The sequence below is a fragment of the Otolemur garnettii genome, unplaced genomic scaffold (assembly GCF_000181295.1).
Source record: "Otolemur garnettii isolate 467f Iridium unplaced genomic scaffold, OtoGar3 scaffold00355, whole genome shotgun sequence".
NCBI lineage: Eukaryota > Metazoa > Chordata > Mammalia > Primates > Galagidae > Otolemur > Otolemur garnettii.
The window spans coordinates 31,898-52,334 of NW_003852750.1; the positions used below are offsets into that span (position 1 = coordinate 31,898).

At 41.4% G+C, this 20,437-nt stretch overlaps 1 protein-coding gene across 1 annotated transcript in view; it reads right to left on the reverse strand.

Moving 5' to 3' along the window:
- The window catches only part of LOC100960453 (nuclear RNA export factor 2-like), a gene marked incomplete at its 5' end in the record, with an annotated part of 71,578 nt that overhangs the window by 25,296 nt on the left and 25,845 nt on the right, over positions 1 to 20,437 (reverse strand). The gene's annotated exons all lie outside the window — the stretch shown is intronic.

The window sequence follows — 20,437 nt, forward strand, 5'->3', positions numbered from 1 at the left end:
CCCTCTCTTTCAGACTTATCTAGTATAAGAGGATATGGTCTAAAAGTGTCCTACAATATGAACGTTTGTTACCTTCTGTTCTGTATCTCCCACGTTTCCTTACAACAGAGGACATTTTTGCTGTTGCTGTCTCTTGGCCCTACGGTTTTGCAGATCAAACCTGGAAATGCTGGAATCAGAGAAAAGGAAAGTAGATCATGTAAGCTACATTTACATAAAATATCAGAAGTGACAATATTCTTTAACCATGTGTCAAGCAATATTCTTTTTTTTTTTTTTGAGACAGAGTCTCACTTTTTCTGCCCTTGGTAGAGTGCTGTGGTATCACAGCTCACAGCACACTCTTGCGCTTAGGCAATTCTCTTGCCTCAGCCTCCCAAGTAGCTGGGGCTACAGGTGCCCACCACAATGCCCAGCTTTTTTTTGTTACAGTTTGACCAAGGCCAGGTTCGAATCTGCCACCCTCAGTATATGGGGCCAGTGCCCCACTCACTGAGCCACAGGGGCTGCCCTGAAGCAGTATTCTTAAAGCTACAAACTGTTAAGGACAATCTTGCTCTTTGTACAACTTTATTCATCCAATAGCACTTTCAAGATGCACCAAATCTATCACCTATAATTTTACTTAATTTTTTTTCTGGAAATGCAGTCACTATAATTTTTCACCTGAAGATAAGGAGGGAGTTTTCAGGAAGGACTCAGAGGAGCAATAATTAGGAAACCGGGGGAAAATCCAGAAATGAATAGCATCTTCTCACTCCCCCCCTTAGAGACCCTAAGCACAAAAAGATATGGCACCAGTCCCAAATGTACTTTGTAAAACGAATGAACTTCAAATGAAGTGTAAACATAAATACTGAACCTTCACCTTATGGTCACTTTGACACTTTCACTGAGATATCAACCTCTATTTTTTACAAAAATTCCCCTCTGGAGCTGTTCCCTCCCTCCCTCCTTCCTTTCCTTCCTCTCTGAGCCAATGTTTAGAGTTTTTACCACAAAAATAAATTGTGGAAACAAAGAGAACGTTTACTGAATCAAATAAGAGGGAGAAATTTAGACTGCATTTGGAATTGCCTATAGGTACTGCCATCTAAGAAGTCTCTGGTGTCCTTAATAAGAGCATTATTGGAGGTGGAACAGAGTCATCATCAGGCATGATGAGGTAATCTGGCAGGGTGACAGGCAATCGTAGTGCTGTGGTGTGGGGATGGGGAAAGGGAGGAGGAGAGAAGGGGAGCAGAGGGGGGTGGGGAGAAAGAGGAGATGGGGAGGGCAGGAAATGGGAAAGGGAGTGGATGGAAAGGGGAGGAGGAGGGGAGGGGAAGGGGGAAGGCAGTGGAGAAAAGGGGGAGGGGAGGAGGACTGGGAAGGGGGGAAATGTGGGAGGGAGTGGAGGGAGAGGATGGGAGGGGAGGAGAAATGGAGGGGAGGAGAGGGGCAAAAAAAGGTGGAGTGGAGGGTGGAGGGGAGGGGGAGCCGAGGTAAGATTTGGGGGAAGGAAGGAAAGGTTTGGGGGAGGGGGAGAGAAGGGAGACCGAAGGGGAAGAAAGAGGGGCAGGGAGCAGGGAGGGTAAGCAGAGAGGGAATGGATAGGAGAGAGGGAGTGGGGGAGGGGACTGAAAGAGGGGCAGGGAGCAGGGAGGGTAAGCAGAGAGGGAATGGATGGGAGGGAAGGGGTGGGGGAGGGGGGAGAGAAGGGGGACAGAACCGGAAGAAAGAGGGGCAGGGAGGGTAAGCAGAGAGGGAATGGATAGGAGAGAGGGAGAGGGGGAGGGGACTGGAGATGGGGGAGGAGGGAGCGAGGGGAGGCAGAAGTGGGGTGGAGAGGAGGGACAGAGAAGAAGGGAAGAGGTTGGGGAGGGACTGAGGGCAGCAAGTGGGAAGAGGGGAGGGGGCGGAAGAAGGGAGAAAGGGGGGAGTGAGAAGACCGGGAGCGAGAAGGGGGGAAAGGAGGGGACGAGAAGGGTCCCTCCAGCTTTCAAAACTGGTCCCCGGAGAGATGACTTCCAATTCCACCAATCTCCCTCCAACCCATCCCATCCCCACGCCCCTATCCCCACCCCACACCTCTATCCCCTCTTTCCACTGCCGTACTTCCTCCACTTCACTCTCTATCAACAATGGCTCCCGCGACTCCAAGATCACGCATACGTATGGCGGCTCACACGCGCATTTTCTCTGTCAGGTACATCAGAGTTAGACCACATTCAGGAAGTCCTCCCGCTACCTCAACCCAAGCCCCTCTCCAGTTTTGGGCTATGTGGAGACCACAGCACCGAACCTGAAACCCCAGTTAATTCTCTCAGTAAACTTCTAGTACCGGAAGGGGCCTCGCCTAACGGACTACAGTTCACCGTTAGAGGAAACGCAGACCTGAGGCAGAACCCGGATCACAGATGTAAAGGGTTCCTTAACCTGAAGGTCTGACTCCTCAGAAGGTTACTTTCAGAAGACTTTCCATTCACCTAAAATTATTTAGTATTCAAGTACTTATATTCAAGCTTAGGATAGTTCGAAAAGCCGGAAAAACCACTGACCTGACTCTACCTGCGCTCAATCGCCTTGTGATTGGCACAGCTAAACCGTACGTGTTAACGGTAGTGTGGCACGTGACCAGAGGAGCCACAGCCATTGGAGAGTTCCCTGTGCTCACGTGACGTGGAGTGGTTTGCCTGCCACGCAATGGTAGGAGCTGCGTGGTACCTGACCTGTGGCTTTCTAGGATTCTGTGGCAAACAATTTTCACAAGACGGAGAGGGTTAAGCCTCACACTGTGCTCATTATAGGGGTGGGAGGGTGCTGTGTGTGGAAGGTGTACATAAGCATAGCATCCGAGTAGATCCCCTATACAACTATCGGGCTGAGATTTACACATGCTGGTAGCCAGTAAGGTCATGCGATGTAAGAATCCACGTGAGAGGGGCAGAGTTCAGGAGTCCTTCTTACTCTAGTGATTGGAAGAGCTAGACCCACTTCTTGTCCCTGGTAACAACATGACCAGCGATACCACATGACCTGAGGGTTAAAGAGCCCCTGGTGCCGGCATGATCCGTCTGACTCATAATCGTGGTGTCCATATGATGGCAGCGTCCACGTGGCCCATAGCCATGGGAACCCAACAATCCTCAAGCGCTCAAAAGGGTTGGGTCAGTTTGCCTCCACTTCCTGACAGTAGAGTTCAAGGACAGTAGGACTTCCCTGATTTGCCTGTTTCGGGAAACCATGGCCTTCACGAGATCTGGAGATCTCAGATTGCCTGTGTGCCTCTGGGTGACCTTCCACAGCACAACAACCTAAGTTGGGCTTTAGCTAACCACACTGCCCTTAATAAATGATATGTGTTTTATCAATGATGTATTGTTGTATACACAACATGTTGTATAACACATGACATGCTGCATAACAGAACAATACATAACAACAGTAATAGGACTTCCCCGGAACCATATCCATAGAAACTTCTACTACAATAGCCTGAACAGTTGGCTCAGGTTAAGCACTGTTGACAGAATTCCATACCAGTGCAAAGGAAATTAAAGGAAAGCCAATGAATTTCAGTCATTCATTTGAAAAAGAGAATGTGTATAGGCATTACTATGTGCCACACTCTCCAAAAAGTAAGGGGTATAAGAACGGTAACTATAGAGGAGGTACTATTGCTACAGAATTTCACAGATGAGAAAATGGAGGCACAAAGGTGTTAAATCACTTGCCCAAGTGCTCACAGACATTGCAGGTGGCAAGCCCAATGTTTCCCCCAAGCAGTCTGGCTCCAGACTCTATTCTGATCACCCACCAGGTTTCCAAAGGAAATTAGTATTAGTTCAGCCTTACTAATTCACAAAAGCTGGAAGCCAGCCCCAGTTACTGAAGAGTTGCCATCATGGAAGTTCTCCTTGAAATGCCACCTAAAGAATCTCAAGTACTATAGTAATTAGCACCCATCAATGTTGACTCTAATTAAGAACCTCAGGAGATTCATTTTATCTATACACATCAGACTACCATTGACATATGGAATATGTGTATACATAAGAATGTGTGAAATGCTTCGTGTTAGTTTAAATCATTTCCTTTCTTTAAAAAAAAAAAGGAATCACTGAAAAGAGAAATAGGACAAAGTTGAAGCATCTTACCTGGCCCTGGCCTGAATTATAGCAATTATCAAAGAGTGGAATCTGAATTGATTTTACTGCATGTATATTCTGTCTGGGTCTCCCCAGAAAGGATAGGGAAAAGAGAGAAGTACTATACATCGCAGGGTGGAGTTCTTTGTTAATTGTAGTTTCACAGACCTCTTTTGCTGATTTGTGTGGTCAAACTGCAGAGGTTTGTCCAGAATGAATTTGGTGTATCTTCCTGGTTTTCTTATTTCCATGCACAGTGCAATACAGCTCTGAAATTGCTTCACTAGGTTCCTGAGAAGTGGCATCACTACATAAAAAAATAGACCATATTTTCCACCACAGTGAAAGCCAAATATACTAGTGAGAAGAATAGACTGTGGTTCTCAGATTATCAAAAGCAGATAAAATAAAATAAAATATTCATTAGGGAAGATTGCTAGTTTATAAATAAAAGGAACAATAGCATAAGTGGATTTTTGTGTTACAGCAAACACAAATATATCAGATTTGTTTTGACGAGGCATCTGCCATGGTTAAAAAACAAAACCAGGGCTAATGTCCATAAATAAGATAATCTTGGGAAGCAACTAATTGGAATATTTGTTGCACTGATGTGGACAATTAAAATCACTTATATATTAATAAAAATGAAGATTAAGAAGAGAGGACAGTATTGGTGTAAATCATTTTGCCTCAGATAATTTTGGAGAATTATTTATGGGATGCATGTAAATACAGGGTATCAAATGGAGCCACATAGTTACAGCAGAGACAATCATAAAATTTCAGATCATCTCTAATAAACACAGCAGAATTGTATCTAAACCACCTATGCTCAAATGGGACTTAGGCAGTATTTGTGGTGATTGGGCTCAAATTCTTTCACCAAAAGACACATCTTGATTATAAGTTTTCTTTATGTTACAGTTTGTTCCTGTCACACCCATTACTAATATTACTGTTACTCATATCATTCATTCTGTTTCGGAGAGGATCATCTGGAGTTCGTTAGGCTTTTTGAAGAATGTCTGCTGATGCAGGCCTGTCAGCACTCTCTGACATACATGGAATCATGGGGAAGTTAACTCTAAGGATAAGGATCCCCATAAGTCGAGGATCTAGTTTAGGCGCTGAATTTATCAGAAGCTATGTTTGTTAGTTGAAGCAGGTTGATAAGCCATTTCTCTTGCGTATGATTTGGCAAAATTAATAGGAACGATTTTTCTTTCTTTTACCTTTTCTTTTTGTGGTGAACATTTTGGAGATCAGGGCCAAGTGGCTTTAGGAAGTATGATTTTATCTAACACAGAGCAAGGGAAGTTACCAGAACAGTTATGATGCTGTTAAATTAAGTATAAATACTCAAGTATTTTTAGTCTAACCACAAATATGTTACAATTGAACTGAATGTCCTGTACTAATTTACTTTCAGAAAGCAAAAGTGCATTACCAAGCATCAGATGGGGTGCTATCATTATGGAAATTGTATCAAAACATTTTTTCTTTGTTTCTTTATGAAATTCATTAACTAAGCTAGAATTAACTTTATGTCAGTATCAAGCAATGAGGGAAAAGAGAAACAATTGCTTATAGGGCTTCCTTGTCCCAGGGCTCAATATGCCCATCCCATAACACAGTATAAAATCCAACAGCTCTAGGTAATAGGCTCACTTTTTGGGGACTACCACAGCACGCAAATACAAAATTATATCCACACTGAGAACTTCTTTCAGGCAAAGGATGGTGAGGAATGAGACGCTAGGGATTCCATAGAAGGAATTTATTCAAAAGCTGTGCTGTTTGTGATGATATGATTCTCCAGTGCAGCGGGAAAGCCCCCTTCATATAATGACAATTAAAATAGTAAACGATTGTGCCTCAAGGATTTTTAAATTATGAAAAGAAAGAATTTGGATTTTCCCAGATTGCTGCTTCTTATCTGCTAAAGGCAACAATATTTGGCAATTCAAAAAATACTTCTAAGTACTCTCTTGGACAATATTCTCAGATCATTTTTTTAGACTTCGCTTTTTGTAATGAACTTACCACTGAAAAATTATCATTGGTATTTAGATTCTATGAAAAAAGGCAGGATATTTGATGGTTTTTCTTTAAATTCTTGTATTTAAAGCATCACAGATTTTATTGGCAATTGTAAAATGACTTGTTGGCCAGATTACTTAATTGGCTAAGCCAATCAAGACATTACCAAATAATGAACCAGTGAACATGATTAAGCTAGTCTGCCAGGACAGATGCAGACTATGACAAAACATGAGCAAAAACTACAATACACATTTTGTCTGTGTAATACTAAGACATCTTTACTTAAGAGTTTCCATTTATATCTTCTTTTTCTGAACATTACAGGGTACCCATGTTTGGGTTACATAGTTGGCTTGGTACATTTCAGGTCAAAGTTATGAGTGTGCCCTTCTCCCAGAATGTGTGCATTATACCCGTTAGGTGTGAATTAACCCAACCCTACCTCTCCCCTTTCACCTACTTGATTCCCCTTGAGTTTTACTTTGATATGTAACTAATTCCAGTTTAGTATTGAGCATATGTGGTGTTTGTCTTGCTTTGTTTTGTTTCCATTCATGTGATACTTCACTTAGAAGAATGGTCTCTAGGTCCATTGAGGTTGTTATAAGAAATACTAGGTCACCATATTGTGTTTGTGGGGGTGGGGGCTGAGTAGTACTCCATGATATAGTAATATCACATTTCATTAATCTACTCATGAACTGATGGGCATTTGGGGTTGTTTCTACATTCTTGCAACTGTGAATTGTGCTGCTATAAACATTTGGGTGCAAGCATCTTTTTTCCTTTGGGCAAATATCTGCCAGTGGAATTCCTGGATCAAATGATAGGTCTACTTTTAGTTCTTTGATAGATCTCCAAAATACTTCCCATAGAGGTTGTACTAGTTTGCAGTCCCACCAACAGAGTATAAAGTGTTCCTTTCTCTATGCATCCATGCCAGCATTTGTTGTTTGGGGACTTTTTGATAAGTGCCATTCTCACTGGAGTTAGGTGATATCTCATTGTGGTTTTGATTTGCATTTCCCTAATAATTAGAGATGCTGAGCATTTTTTTCATGTGTTAGCCATTAGACCAGCTTCCTTTGAAAACTTTCTGCCCACTTTTTTGTGGGTTTGTTTGATTTTTATTTTCTGACTGATTTGCTCGAGTTCTTTGTAGATTTGGGTTATCAGTCCTTTATCAGATGTAGAGCATGCAAATATTTTCTCCAATTCTGTGAGTTGTATGTTTACCCTACTGATTGTGTCTGTGGCTGTGCAGAACCTTTTTCATTTGATCAGGTCCCACTTGTTTATTTTTCTAGTTGCTGTGATTGTTTTGAGGTCTTCCTCATAAATTCTTTCCCAATGCTGGTATCTACAAAGGTTTCCATGTTTTCTTCTAGAATTCTTATAGTTTCATGCCTTAAATATAAGTCTTTTGTCCATCATGATTTAATTTTTGTAAGTGGTGAGAGGGGCAGTTCCGGTTTCAGGTTTTTACATGTGGCTATCCAGTTTTTCCAGCATCATTTATTGAATAAAGATTCTTTTCTCCAGTGTATGTTTTTATGTGCTTTCTCAAAAATCAGATTGGAATATGAGGATTGTTTCATCTCTGGATTGTCTGTTCTGATCCATAGGTCTGGTTCTGTGTTTCTGTGTCAGTACCATGCTGTTTTGGTTATTACAGCATTGTAGTCTGGTAAGGTGATGCCTCCTGCTTTGTTCTTGTTATGCAAGGCGGCATTGACTATTCGGGGGCTTTTCTGCTTCCATGTGAAGCATAGAACTATTTTTTCTAGATCTGGTAAAATTGGCATTGGTATTTTAATGGGGATTGCATTGAATCTGTAAATCACTTTAGGTAGTATAGCCATTTTAACAGTGTTGATTCTGCTGATCCATAAGCATGGTACATATTTCCATCTGTTTACATCTTCTGCAATTTCTTTCCTCAGTGTTTCATATTTATCCCTATAGAGGTGTTTCCTGGGTATTATATATATATGTGTGTGTGTGTGTGTGTATCCAAAAATTAATTAACAATTATGTGACTGATGTAAGACTCACATTGATGAATGGAGGCTATCACAGGCAATAGGTTTATGTACCTGTTCCATATCACATACAAATTCAACCTAAGAACACATCTACAGAACCTATCTCATCCATAACTCAGGGACTGCCTGTACTGAAATGTGAAACTGAGGGAGGATACCCGGGAAAAGTAAAGTTAAAAAAAAAAAAAGGCTTCTCAGGGAAGCTCAAGGACACTCCTTTAAGGTCCTCCCCATGGTAACCCAGCCCTTATGAAGTTGTAAAACTTAGCTTCCTAGATCTTTGAAACTAATGCTTGCTTCTTGCTTCCACTTCTGTAAACCATGAACGTGATTTAATACCTCCAAAACAAAACTTCTCTTCCTGCTTAACTACCCTTTCGGCACTCTAATTCAATATAAATATCTCTCAAATAAAAGTATTTATCTTTGCTAGCTAAAGAGTTACTATACTTAGAAACAAATAAGACTGAATATTGTGGCTACTATGCTCTTATTGGTATAAATGCTTTGAGTTGGTGCCTGCAGGTGAAATTTTTTGTTTACCTACACGATATACAGTCCTTGCCTTCCTGGGAGAGCTCAGTCTTCCATTAGTGCATCTCCTTCCAATACAGTCAGGTATTTGGGGATATCTGGCCACTTGCTTAGCTCCAAGAATGGGCCCAGAAATGGTCTAAGCCAGAGGTCCTCAAACTTTTTAAACAAGGGGCAAGTTCACTGTCCCTCATACCATTGGAGGGCTGGACTGCGGGCCCCGGGATGAGTCGGCTGCTAAGCAGGACAGGCAGCGGTGGCAAAAACACCCAGTGGGCCTGATAAATGTCCTAGGCAGGCTGCATGTGGCCCATGGGCCGTAGTTTGAGGATGCCTGGAAGCTAACCCAATGATCCAATGCCCATTGCCATAGTGATTGAGTAAAGATTTAGCTTGATCCATATGCCTTTACCTGTATAGCTGTTTATATATTGGTTTCATATTAGTATTGCATACATTGGATACTAGCTTTTCCATTCTTGTGATACTTTAGCAAAAATAATGTTCTTCAACTCCACCTAGGTAAGTACAAAAGATGAAATTCTCCATATTTCTTGTGGCTGAATACTATTCCATGGCATACTTATACCACAGTGTGGAGTGGGGATTGTGAGGTGGCAAGACCCCCCACATCCTGGGAAGTGAGTTCAAAGAGTGGCCCCCAACTGCTTCTCCTTCCTTCCTAAAATAACAATAGTCCTTTCTCCTTGCTCCCTCTGCCAGAAGCCATGCAGCTTCTATATACTTTCCTATCTTTTGCCAAAAATCACATAGCCATCTTTCCCCACATACACAAAGATTCACGTCCTTAAGAATGTTGTTTATTAGGAAGAGGCAAGATGGCCGACTGAAGCTAGGTTTCAGCAGAGGCTACCATCCAGATGGAAAAATAATGGCCAGAACCAACCCAATAAAGAGAAAGATCAGGAGCTGGGCTGAGAGAGAGGATTGATAGGTTCTCATCACCATTGCTGAGGCAAGCTGGGACTCCAAGGAAACAAATTTCAGGTACAAAACCATCCTAAGGAGGAAGGGAATCCTTCCCTTCCCCCCTCCCCATGAGAACGGCTTGAGGCGAGTAGTGAAGAGGACCTTTTGTTTCACCAAAGGGGAGAGAATGATCCAGGGCTGGGAATCCCTCCACAGAGAGATACCATTGCAAGCCCAGGCAGTCTCTTGCCTGGGACAAAAGTTGATCTGATATTCTCCCTATCTTCCTGAACTCCCAATCCACCCCTCCCCCCTCTCCTAGCAGTCTGGAAGCCTACTCCCTGCAGAATACAGAGTGTCTGGCAGATTTTTGCTAGGCTGGGGCAGTTGTGCTGAATCTGTAACTTTAATAGAGGTGGGAGTCACAAGGGGAGAGGGACTTGCCCTGTGTTGCAAAGAGCATAGCAAGGGATCCATGCCACTGACCCAGGGACCGTGGGGGCACCTGCCAGCACCCTGCCCAATTCTGCTACCCATGGGGCATGGCACACCAGCTCCCTGACTCCTGTGACCCAGGGCTGGTGGCTAGCAGCTCCGCCCTCTGGTTCCTCACCAAACTCCTGTGACCCCTGTGGCCAGTGGCTGGTGGCTCTGCCCTCCAGTTCACAGCCCAGCTCTTGCAACCCACAGCCAATGGGCAGAAGCTCCTCCCTCTGGCCTCCCACCAGGCAACTGTGACCTGCATGGCTGGTGGCAATGCCCTCCAGCTCTCACCCCCCACCCCTTCTCCTGAGACCTGCACTCAGCACTATCCCAGATCAGCAGCAGCACCCCTGACAGTGGCAGTGCCAACCCTGCGAGTAGTGGCAGCCTCATGGTCCCTCTCACTGGGTTGAAATTTAGGAGACACACCTCCCCAATTCTGTGGAACATACAGGGAACCTGACCTGACCTGCAGCGGTTCTAGAGGTGGAGTGTGGCCAAGACAGATGTGTGGTCTCTGAGGGAGAGAACCACACTCCTCTATGGTAACCCCAGGCTGGGTACAGATGCAGGTGGAAAACTCCCCAGTTTCCAATGATCACCGGAGGGAATCAGGCCTGAACTCCTCCTGGCTTCAGGTTGCACAGTTAGAGGCCTAGTCAGGGAGGCATTGTCACCTCTTTGACTTAGGTACAAATATCTGGTGTACTTGAGTATTAGAGAGAGCTAAGCTGCAGCCCTTTGGGGTAACCAGTGACTGGGGTTGACAGTGATGCAAAGTGGAAAAAGAAGCACCAGTCCCCCTGGAATAATACTTTTGCTGGGTGGGCATTTCTGACTCCACAGATCACAAGAGCAAGTCAGACTTGAACTGCCAGTAGACCCCTGCTGTCCAGTTGCTGGAGACCTTTAGAACTCTCCCACTTGATCTGTGTCTGTGCTGACCAGGACAATTGGCTTGGAACTCTTGATCTAGGCCAATTACCTGGGGACTCTCCAAAGTTATATCCTGGTTGTGTTGTAGAGAGAGGGTCTGATTCTCCTCTCCCAGTTATTGCCAGGAGAGGGCAGGGTGTCTTACTTGCTTGTATTCCTCCACAGCTGAGATTTAAATCCAAAGTCACTGATCCACTAGGATTGGTCAGAGGTTAGCTAAATACAAGACAGACCTACCTAGCTCCATAATACCTAGTGGGCCCCAGATTCTCAGGCTGTAGTACTGAACAGGAACTTAGTAAAGCCATAGAGGAAAAGCTACAGTCACCAGTCCCAGCACGCTGGCAAACGGCTGGTTAACTACATCTCCAGGAGCCCTCAATTTAATTCCACCTTACCAGCCTCTCTAAACAAACAGTGAAAACATGGGGTGAAATGAGTGGAAAAACTTGGGCAACGTGAATAACCAGAGTACATCAACTCCCCCAAGGTATGACAAAGGAGACACAAGAAGATCCCATTCATAAACAAATGGCTGAGATGTCAGAAATTGAGTTCAGAATTTGGATAGCAAATAAAATGAACAGAATTGAAGTAAAATTAGTATTGGAAGTTCATGGAGCAATTCAAAAGTTGTCTCAAGAATTCAATGAATTCAAAGATAAAATCACTGAAGATTTTGACAAATTGAGGCAAAAATTTACATCCCTCAAAGACCTGAGAAATACAGTAGAGTCCCTCAGTAATAGGGTGGAGCAGACAGAAGAAAGGATCTTGGACACTGAAGACAAAGCTATTGAGCAATCCTAAATGCTCAAAGACAAAGAGAAATGGAGAGAAAAGACAGATTATTCCCTGAGAGACTTGTGGTACTACTACAAAAAAGCAAACATACGCCTTATTGCAATTCCTGAAGGTGATGAGAACGATCTGAAAGGCACAGATGCTCTACTCCAAGAGATTTTAAAGAAAAAATTTCCAAACACAGCAAGAGATGTTGAAAATCAGATAGCAGTTGCAGAACCCCAGCACGACTCAATCCAAATAAATCATCCCCTAGAAACATTGTAATTAACTTCGCCAAAGTTGACATGAAGGAGAAAATCCTGCAAGCAGGTAGACGTAAGAAGAAAATCATAACCTACAAGGGGAAGAATATTAGAATGACTGCAGATCTTTCTGCTGAAACTTTTCAAGCCAGAAGAGGATGGTCATCAACCTTCAATCTCCTAAAACAAAACGACTTTCAGCCCAGGATCCTGTATCCAGCAAAACTGAGTTTCATTTATGATGGAGAAGTCAAATAATTCAATGACATTCACATGTTGAAGAAATTAGCCATAACTAATATCTTGAATATCTTCAAGATATTCTCAGACCCATCCTCCATAATGACAACCACAGTGATCTACCACCAAAGTTTCACTCAGAAATTATTGATCAAAACCCAACTTCCACAATGGTGAAAGGATTAAAAACATTCACTGCTCTTTCAAAAAACTTGATACCCAAAATACGACCAGGCTTATCAATACTCTCAATGTGAATGGTTTAAATTGTCTGCTAAAGAGGCACAGGTTGGCTGACTGGATACAAAAACTCCAGCCAGATATCTTCTGCATACCAGAATCTCATCTTATCTTAAAGTATAAATATAGACTCAAGGTGAAGGGATGGACATCTATAATCCAGGCAAATGGAAAATAGAAAAAAGCAGGGGTTGCAATTTTATTTGCAGATACATTAGGTTTTAAACCAACAAAAGTAAGGAAAGGCAAGGATGGTCACTTCATATTTGTTAAGGGAAACACTCAACATGATGAGATATCAATTATTAACATTTATGCACCCAACCAAAATGCTCCTCCAAGACCATAACCAAGACCCTAACAGACATGAACAATTTGATATCTTCCAGCACCATAATAGTCGGAGATATTAACACCCTTATGGCAGTGTTGGATAGAACCTCCAAGAAGAAACTAAGCAAAGAAATTTTGGACTTCAACTTCATCATACAATTGAATTTAATAGACATCTACAGAAAGTTTAATCCTAACAAAATGGAATACACATTCTTCTCATCGGCCCATGGAATATCCTCCAAAATTGATCACATCTTAGGTCACAAGGCTAACTTCAGCAAATTTTAAAAAATAGAAATTATTCTGTGTATTTTCTCAAATCATCACAGAATAAAAGTTGAACTCACCAATAACAGGAATCTGCATACTTATACAAGACACAGAAACTAAATAACCTTATGATGAAAGATAGCTGGGTGAAAGATGAGATTAAGAAGGAAATTGCCAAGTTTTTGGAATAGAATGATAATGAAGACACGAATTATCAGAACCTGTGGGACAGGGCAAAGGCAATTTCCCTAAGAGGGAAATTTATAGTGCTACAAGCCTTCCTTAAGAGAACGGAAAGAGAGGAAGTCAACAACTTCATGGGACATCTCAAGCAACTGGAAAAGAAAGAACACTCCAACCCCCAACCCAGCAGAAGAAAAGAAATAACCAAAATTAGAATGGAATTAAATGAAATCAAAAACAAAAGAATCATTGAAAAGATCAATGAATCAAAAAGTTGGTTTTTTGAAAAGTTTAACAAAATTGATAAACCCTTGGCTAGCCTAACCAGAAATAGAAAATTAAAATCCCTAATTTCATCAATCAGAAATAATAAAGGCTAAATAACAACAGACACCTCAGAAATTCAAAAAATTCTTAAAGAATACTACAAAAAACTCTATTCTCAGAAATAGGAAAATCTGAAAGAAATTGACCAATACTTGGAAGTATGCCACCTTCCTAGACTTACCCAGAAACATTTAGAAATGTTGAACAGACCTATATCAAGTACTGAAATAGCATCAACTATACGAAATCTACCAAAAAAGAAGACTCTGGGACCAGACGGCTTCAAATCAGAATTCTAGCAAAACTTTAAAGAGGAATTTGTACCTATATTACATAACCTTTTCCAAACCATAGAAAAAGAAGGAATACTTCCCAACACATACTATGAAGCACATATCACCCTGATCCCCAAACCAAGAAAAGACCCAAGAAGAAAACAAAATTATAGACCAATATATTTAATGAATATAGATGCAATAATATTCAGTAAGATCCTAGCAAACAGAATCCACCATCACATCAAACAAATCACACATCATGACCAAGTGGGTTTTATCCCAGGGTCTCAAGGATGGTTCAATATATGTAAATCAAAAAATATAATCCATCACATAAACAAATTAAAAAACAGGGTGGTGCTTGTGGCTCAAAAGAGTAGGGTGCTGGCCCCATATGCCGGAGGTGGCTGGCTCAAACACAGCCCTGGTCAAAACAAACAAACAAACAAACAAAAAAAAAACACCAAAAAAAAAATTAAAAAACTAAAAAAACAAAGACCATATGATTCTCTCAATCAATGCAGAAAAAGCTTTTGATAATATCCAGTATCCTTTTATGATCAGAACACTTAAAAAATATAGAAGGGACATTTATTAAACTGATAAGAGGCCATCTATAGCAAACCTACAGCTAATATCATATTGAATGGAGTTAAATTTAAACCATTTCCACTCAGATCAGGAACCAGGCAAGGTTGCCCATTGTCTTCACTGCTTTTTAACATTGTAATGGAAGTCTTAGCCATCTCAGTCAGGCAAGATAGAGGAAATCAAACTTCCACTCTTCACAGATGATACAATTGTATATCTGGAAAACCCCGTGGATTCAAGTACAAAACTGTATTCCTGAAGTGATCAAGGAATACAGCAGCATCTCAGGTTACAAAATCGATACTCACAAATCTGTAGTGCTTATATATACCAACAAAAGTTGAGCTGAAAAAACAGTCAAGGACTCTATTCCTTTTACAGTAGTGACAAAGAAGATGAAATATTTGGGAGTTTACCTAACAAAGAATGTGAAAAATCTCTATAAAGAGAACTGTGAAACTCAGAAAAGAAACAGCTGAAGATGTCAACAAGTCGAAAAACATACCATGCTCATGGCTGGGAAGAATCAACATCGTTAAACTGTCCATACTACCCAAAGCAATATATAATTTAAATGCAATCCCTATTAAAGCACCACTGTCATACCCTAAAGACCTCAAAAAAATAATACATCATTTTATATGGAATCAGAAAAAAACCTCGATTAGCCAAGACATTACTCAGAAATAAAAACAAATCAGGAGGAATCACACTACCAGACATCAGACTATACTATAAATTGATAGTGATCAAAGCAGCACAGTACTGGCACAAAAACAGAGAAGTAGAAGTATGTAACAGAATAGAGAACCAAGAGATGAACCCAGCTACTTACTGTCATTTGATCTTTGATAAACCAATCAGAAATATTTGGTGGGGAAAAGATTCCCTATTTAACAAATGGTGCTGGGTGAATTGACTGGCAACCTGTAGAAGACTGAAACTGGACCCACCTGGACACCTGTCACCATTAACAAAGATAGACTCTCATTGGATAAAAGATTTAAACTTAAGACATGAAACTATGAAAATACTAGAAGAAAGTGCAGGGAAAACCCTTGATGAAATTGGCCTGGGAGAATACTTTATGAGGACGACCCTCTGGGCAATTGAATAAACACAAAAAATATATTACTGGGATATGATCAAATGAAAAAGCTTCTGCACAGCCAAGAACACACTATATAAAGCAAGCAGACAACCCTCAGAATAGGAGAAGATATTTGGAAGTTATGTCTGTAACAAAAGTTTAATAACTAGAATACACACAGAACTCAAATGTATTAGCAAGAAAAGAACAAGAGATCTCATTTCAGGGTGGGAAAGGGACTCAAGTACAAACTTCTCTGAAGAAGACAGGCGCACGGCCTACAGACACATGAAAAAATGTTCATCATCCTTAATCATCAGAGAAATGCAAATCAAAACTACTTTGAGATATCATCTAACTCTAGTAAGATTAGCTCACATCACAAAATCCCCAAACCACAAATGTTGGTGTGGATGTGGAGAAAGGGGAATACTTCTGAACTGCTGTAGGAATGCAAACTAATACATTTCTTTTGGAAAGATTTTTGGAGATAACTTAGGGATCTAAAAATAGACCTGCCATTTGATCCTGTAATTCCTCTACTAGGTGTATATCCAGAAGACCAAAAATTACTTTATAACAAAGATATTTGCACCAGAATGTTTATTGCAGCCCAATTCATAATTGCTAAGTCATGGAAGAAGCCCAAGTGCCCATCAACCCACGAACGGATCAGTAAATTGTGATATATGTACACCATGGAATATTATGCAGCCTTAAAAAAGATGGAGACTTTACCTCTTTCATGTTTACTTGGATGGAGCTGGAACATATTCTTCTTAGCAAAGTATCTCAAGAATGGAAGAAAAAGTATTCAATATACTCAGCCCTATTATGAAACCAATTTATAAGCACCCACATTTCCATATGAAGGCTATAACCCAACTACAGCCCAAGATGAAGGGGAAAGAGGAGGGGGAAGGGAAAGGATGGGGGAGGATGGGTGGTGGGAGGGTAATTTGTGGGACCACACCTATGGTGCATTTTACAAAGGTACATGTTAAATCTACTAAGTGCAGAACATAAATGTCTTAACACAATAACTAAGAAAATGGGGTGAAGGCTATGTTAACCAGTTTGATGAAAGTATTTCACATTGTATATAAAACCAGCACATTGTACCCCATAATTGCATTAATGTACACAGCTATGATTTAATAAAAAGAAGAGAATGTTGTTTATGATAAAATTCCTTTTAGTCATCCTGTTACATCCCTTCAGCCTGGTAAAATGGAAACATTCTCACCCGTTTTCCTCTCTGATTTGCAACACTGTTAATATAAGTAACCTTGTTTAGGTAATATATAAATAAAGTTGTTCACACAGTTCAGTGTTGGTTGCAGTTATCAGCTACCTCAGACTTCCCCATCACATCTCTTTGTCTTTTGTGTAATATGTGTCCCTTGTGTGACTTAGTTTCCCAATTCCCCACCATTCCCACTCTGGTTCGTTTACTCTTCTCTCTGGCTCACAAAACCACAGTTTATTAATCCATTCATGAGTTGATGATGGTTGATTTCATGTCTTGGTGATTGTGAATTGAACTGCAATAAACACTCTTGTGCAAATGAGTATATGATAAAAGGATTCCTTTTCTTCTGGGTAGATAACCCAGTAATGGAATTATGGGATCAAATGGAAAGTTTACTTTTACCTTTTCCACTTTTGAACTGGAACCGACATGGCTGTCCACTGATATTCAACAGAGTGCTGGAAGCACTGCCTAATGCATTCAGGCAAGAGAAGGATAGCAGTGGTATTCCAATGGGTACAGAGGAGGTCACTCGTTCTTTGCTGATGATATGATCTTATACTTAGACAACCCCTAAGAATTGCTCAAGCCCCTTCTTTCTTCCTCACCACACTGTCTATCAACCTTCTCACTATCTCCAATCTCCAGATGATCAGAGATAAGTTGTCTGTTGCTATGAATCAGTTTTCATGCTCTAGAGCTTTATATAGGTGGAATCATACAGTATGTACCTTTTTCCTTCCAGATTCTTTCATTACACATAATTACTTTGAGATTTTCCATGTTGTTCAGTGTAGCTGTGGGTTTTGTTTTGTTTTTTGCTCCTTTTTATTTCTGTGTAGTACACCAGAATTGCTTTTCCAGTCATCCAAATGATGGATACTTTAGTTCTTTAGGGTGTGGGCACAATTACTAGTAACCCTATTATAAAAAGTCATGTGCAAGTCTTTGAGAAGACAGCTGCTTTCCTTTCCCTTGGAATGGACTGGCCAAAAAGCATGGTAGGTGCGAGTTTAGCTTTTTAAGAACTGGCAAACTGTGCTACAGGTTGTTACACCATTTTACTTTTCCCATTCAACCAATAATTATTAAGCTTCCACAATGTCCACAGGTACTGTTCTAGATGTCAATGATATAGCAAGAATCAAGGCAGCCAATTATGCAAGGCCTAATTCAAGAAAGTGGGAGAGTGTCCCAAGTTTGTTTCTAGGGAGCAGTCTGTGAGGAGGAGTTTAGTAGGTTTGATGTTTATTAGGGAGTTTCCTGGGGTTGACATCTGTGAAAGGAGGAGAAGAAAGTGGGATGGCACTGAAGAAAATGTCAGTCTGCAAATGCAGACCTAGTGACAGCTTTCAGCAGCACTATGGGGAGTTGTGGAACTAAAACAAGTGCTCAAAGAAAGTTGTCCAGCACTGGGACAAAATGGGTGGGCACTTGTTCCCTGTCACCATCAGTCACCTGGTTCAGGATGCCACAAGGAGGGCATCGTCTTGGGCAAGGAATCTCTCTGCAGCAAAGGTTATCTCTGAAAATAGTGACAGCTGAAGGCTATCTTCTGATAGCTGTGACAGCAGGTGGGACAACAAGTCCTCCCTTGACTAGGGATCTAGTAAGCATGTCCCTGTGGCTATCACCATCTACCATTTGCACTGACTGGATCCTGTTCTCCACATGCATTGAGGAGTGGCTTCTCCAGGATCCACGAGGCCTGTCCTACAGAGAGAAAACTAAGTAGAAGACAATTACTAGAAAAATTCTAGCCTGGACTAGACTTCTGCAGCTAGTCTTGTGGCCAGAGAAGTACCCAACTGCTTCTTTCATCTTTCAGTCTAGATACATTGCACCTTCGACCTCTAAGTACAGTGATCTTAATGGATTACAGGTGACATTATCTGGACCCTCATCCCTTGGCCACCTTAACCTTCCCTGGATTGGGTTGCTCCCTTGTACTTTACTGAAAATCCTGGCCAGGGGAGTACTAGAAGTGCCCAATAGATCACTCTGTTGCCAAACATATTTCTCCTTGATTCTAGTATGTAATAGCATCCCTACTTCTCCCTATGGCCAGACTCAACTACCTTGCACAGAATGTTGACTCTTATCTGTGTCAGGCACAAAGAAGATAATGAGCACTCAGGTGGAATCTGTAACTTTTAATTTAATGAGACTCTTGTGCTGTTCTCAGTAAAAATGATGCTTCGTTGGAGACCAGAGATTCTAATCCAGCAGAAACCATTGTTCTTGGGTACAGGTCCACACATTTCCTCAGCAGGGACAAATGGGGCGCTGGGAAAGCTGGGTCATGACAACTCACACCAAGAGGTGACCTGATTCTGTTCATTATGAGGACCTATAGCCATCTAAAACTCCATTACTCAATATGTATACTGAATACTAGAGGGTGATTCCCAATGCTACAAAATTTTTGCCTCCTAACAGGACTTTAGCTAGGCCTTTACCAGTCTGCTCCAATGATAATTCATTAGGCAGGTACCTTCCTGGTGGGGCAGAATCTCACACAACCATTGAATCCCACGTTCATAGGCCTACTGCCACATGCCATTGCTATAAATTCAGTCTCCATGTCTGCTAGGAAGTTTTGTGGAAATACACTGACAGTGGGTCAAGCACTCTGTAAGATCTTAGATAAAGGTGATGGCTGAGACCCTGAAGACAAGTAAAGATGTGGTAAATGTTTCTATTTCTCTCAAAAGAATCATCAGCCACTCCGCAGGGAGGACTCTGAATCTGTTCATTGTACCCCCATATTCGGTGCTCAGTACTGGTTTCTGTCACTGGAAGTTTGAACTGGACATTGAACAGTAACCTAACAGTAATCTGCTCATGGGCTCATCCTGCTAGGTCCAGGTGTATATCCTGTCCCTGCCATTTTGTGCATGTTCTCATTATGACATAAATAAGGTAGCATTTAAGAGAGGCTAGGTGACATCAGCTGACCAAGTCATTCTGTCCACTTGGCCACTGAACTTGGTAGTTTAGTGCCTCTTCTATAGTGCATAGTCTCTGTTGTATGTGAATTCGTGAAATAAAAACCTTCACACTGAATGCTCACTCCCATACTTCTAACCATTCATGTCTTCCATTCCTTTTATCCCTGGGCCTCCAATTCTTCTCATTATAGGCTCTGAGTCAAACCTCCAGCAATTTCTCTTTCCATACTAATTGTACCACCTGGAGTCCTCCCACTGGAGAGAGAATTTTCTTGGCACTGTCCTTAAAGACCACTTCTGTGTACAGCTGTAATAAAATTATATCCACATTTGAAAAAAGAACAGAAGGAAACAAAGAAAATAGAAGGAGAAAAGAAAGTTAGAGGTAGGTGTGGTGGCTTATGCCTGTAATCCCAGTACTCTGAGGCAGAAGTAGGTGGATTGCCTGAGTTCACAGGTTTGAGACCTGCCTAAGCAAGTTTGAAACCTCATATCTAAAAAAAAAAAAAAAAAAAAAGCACAGGGT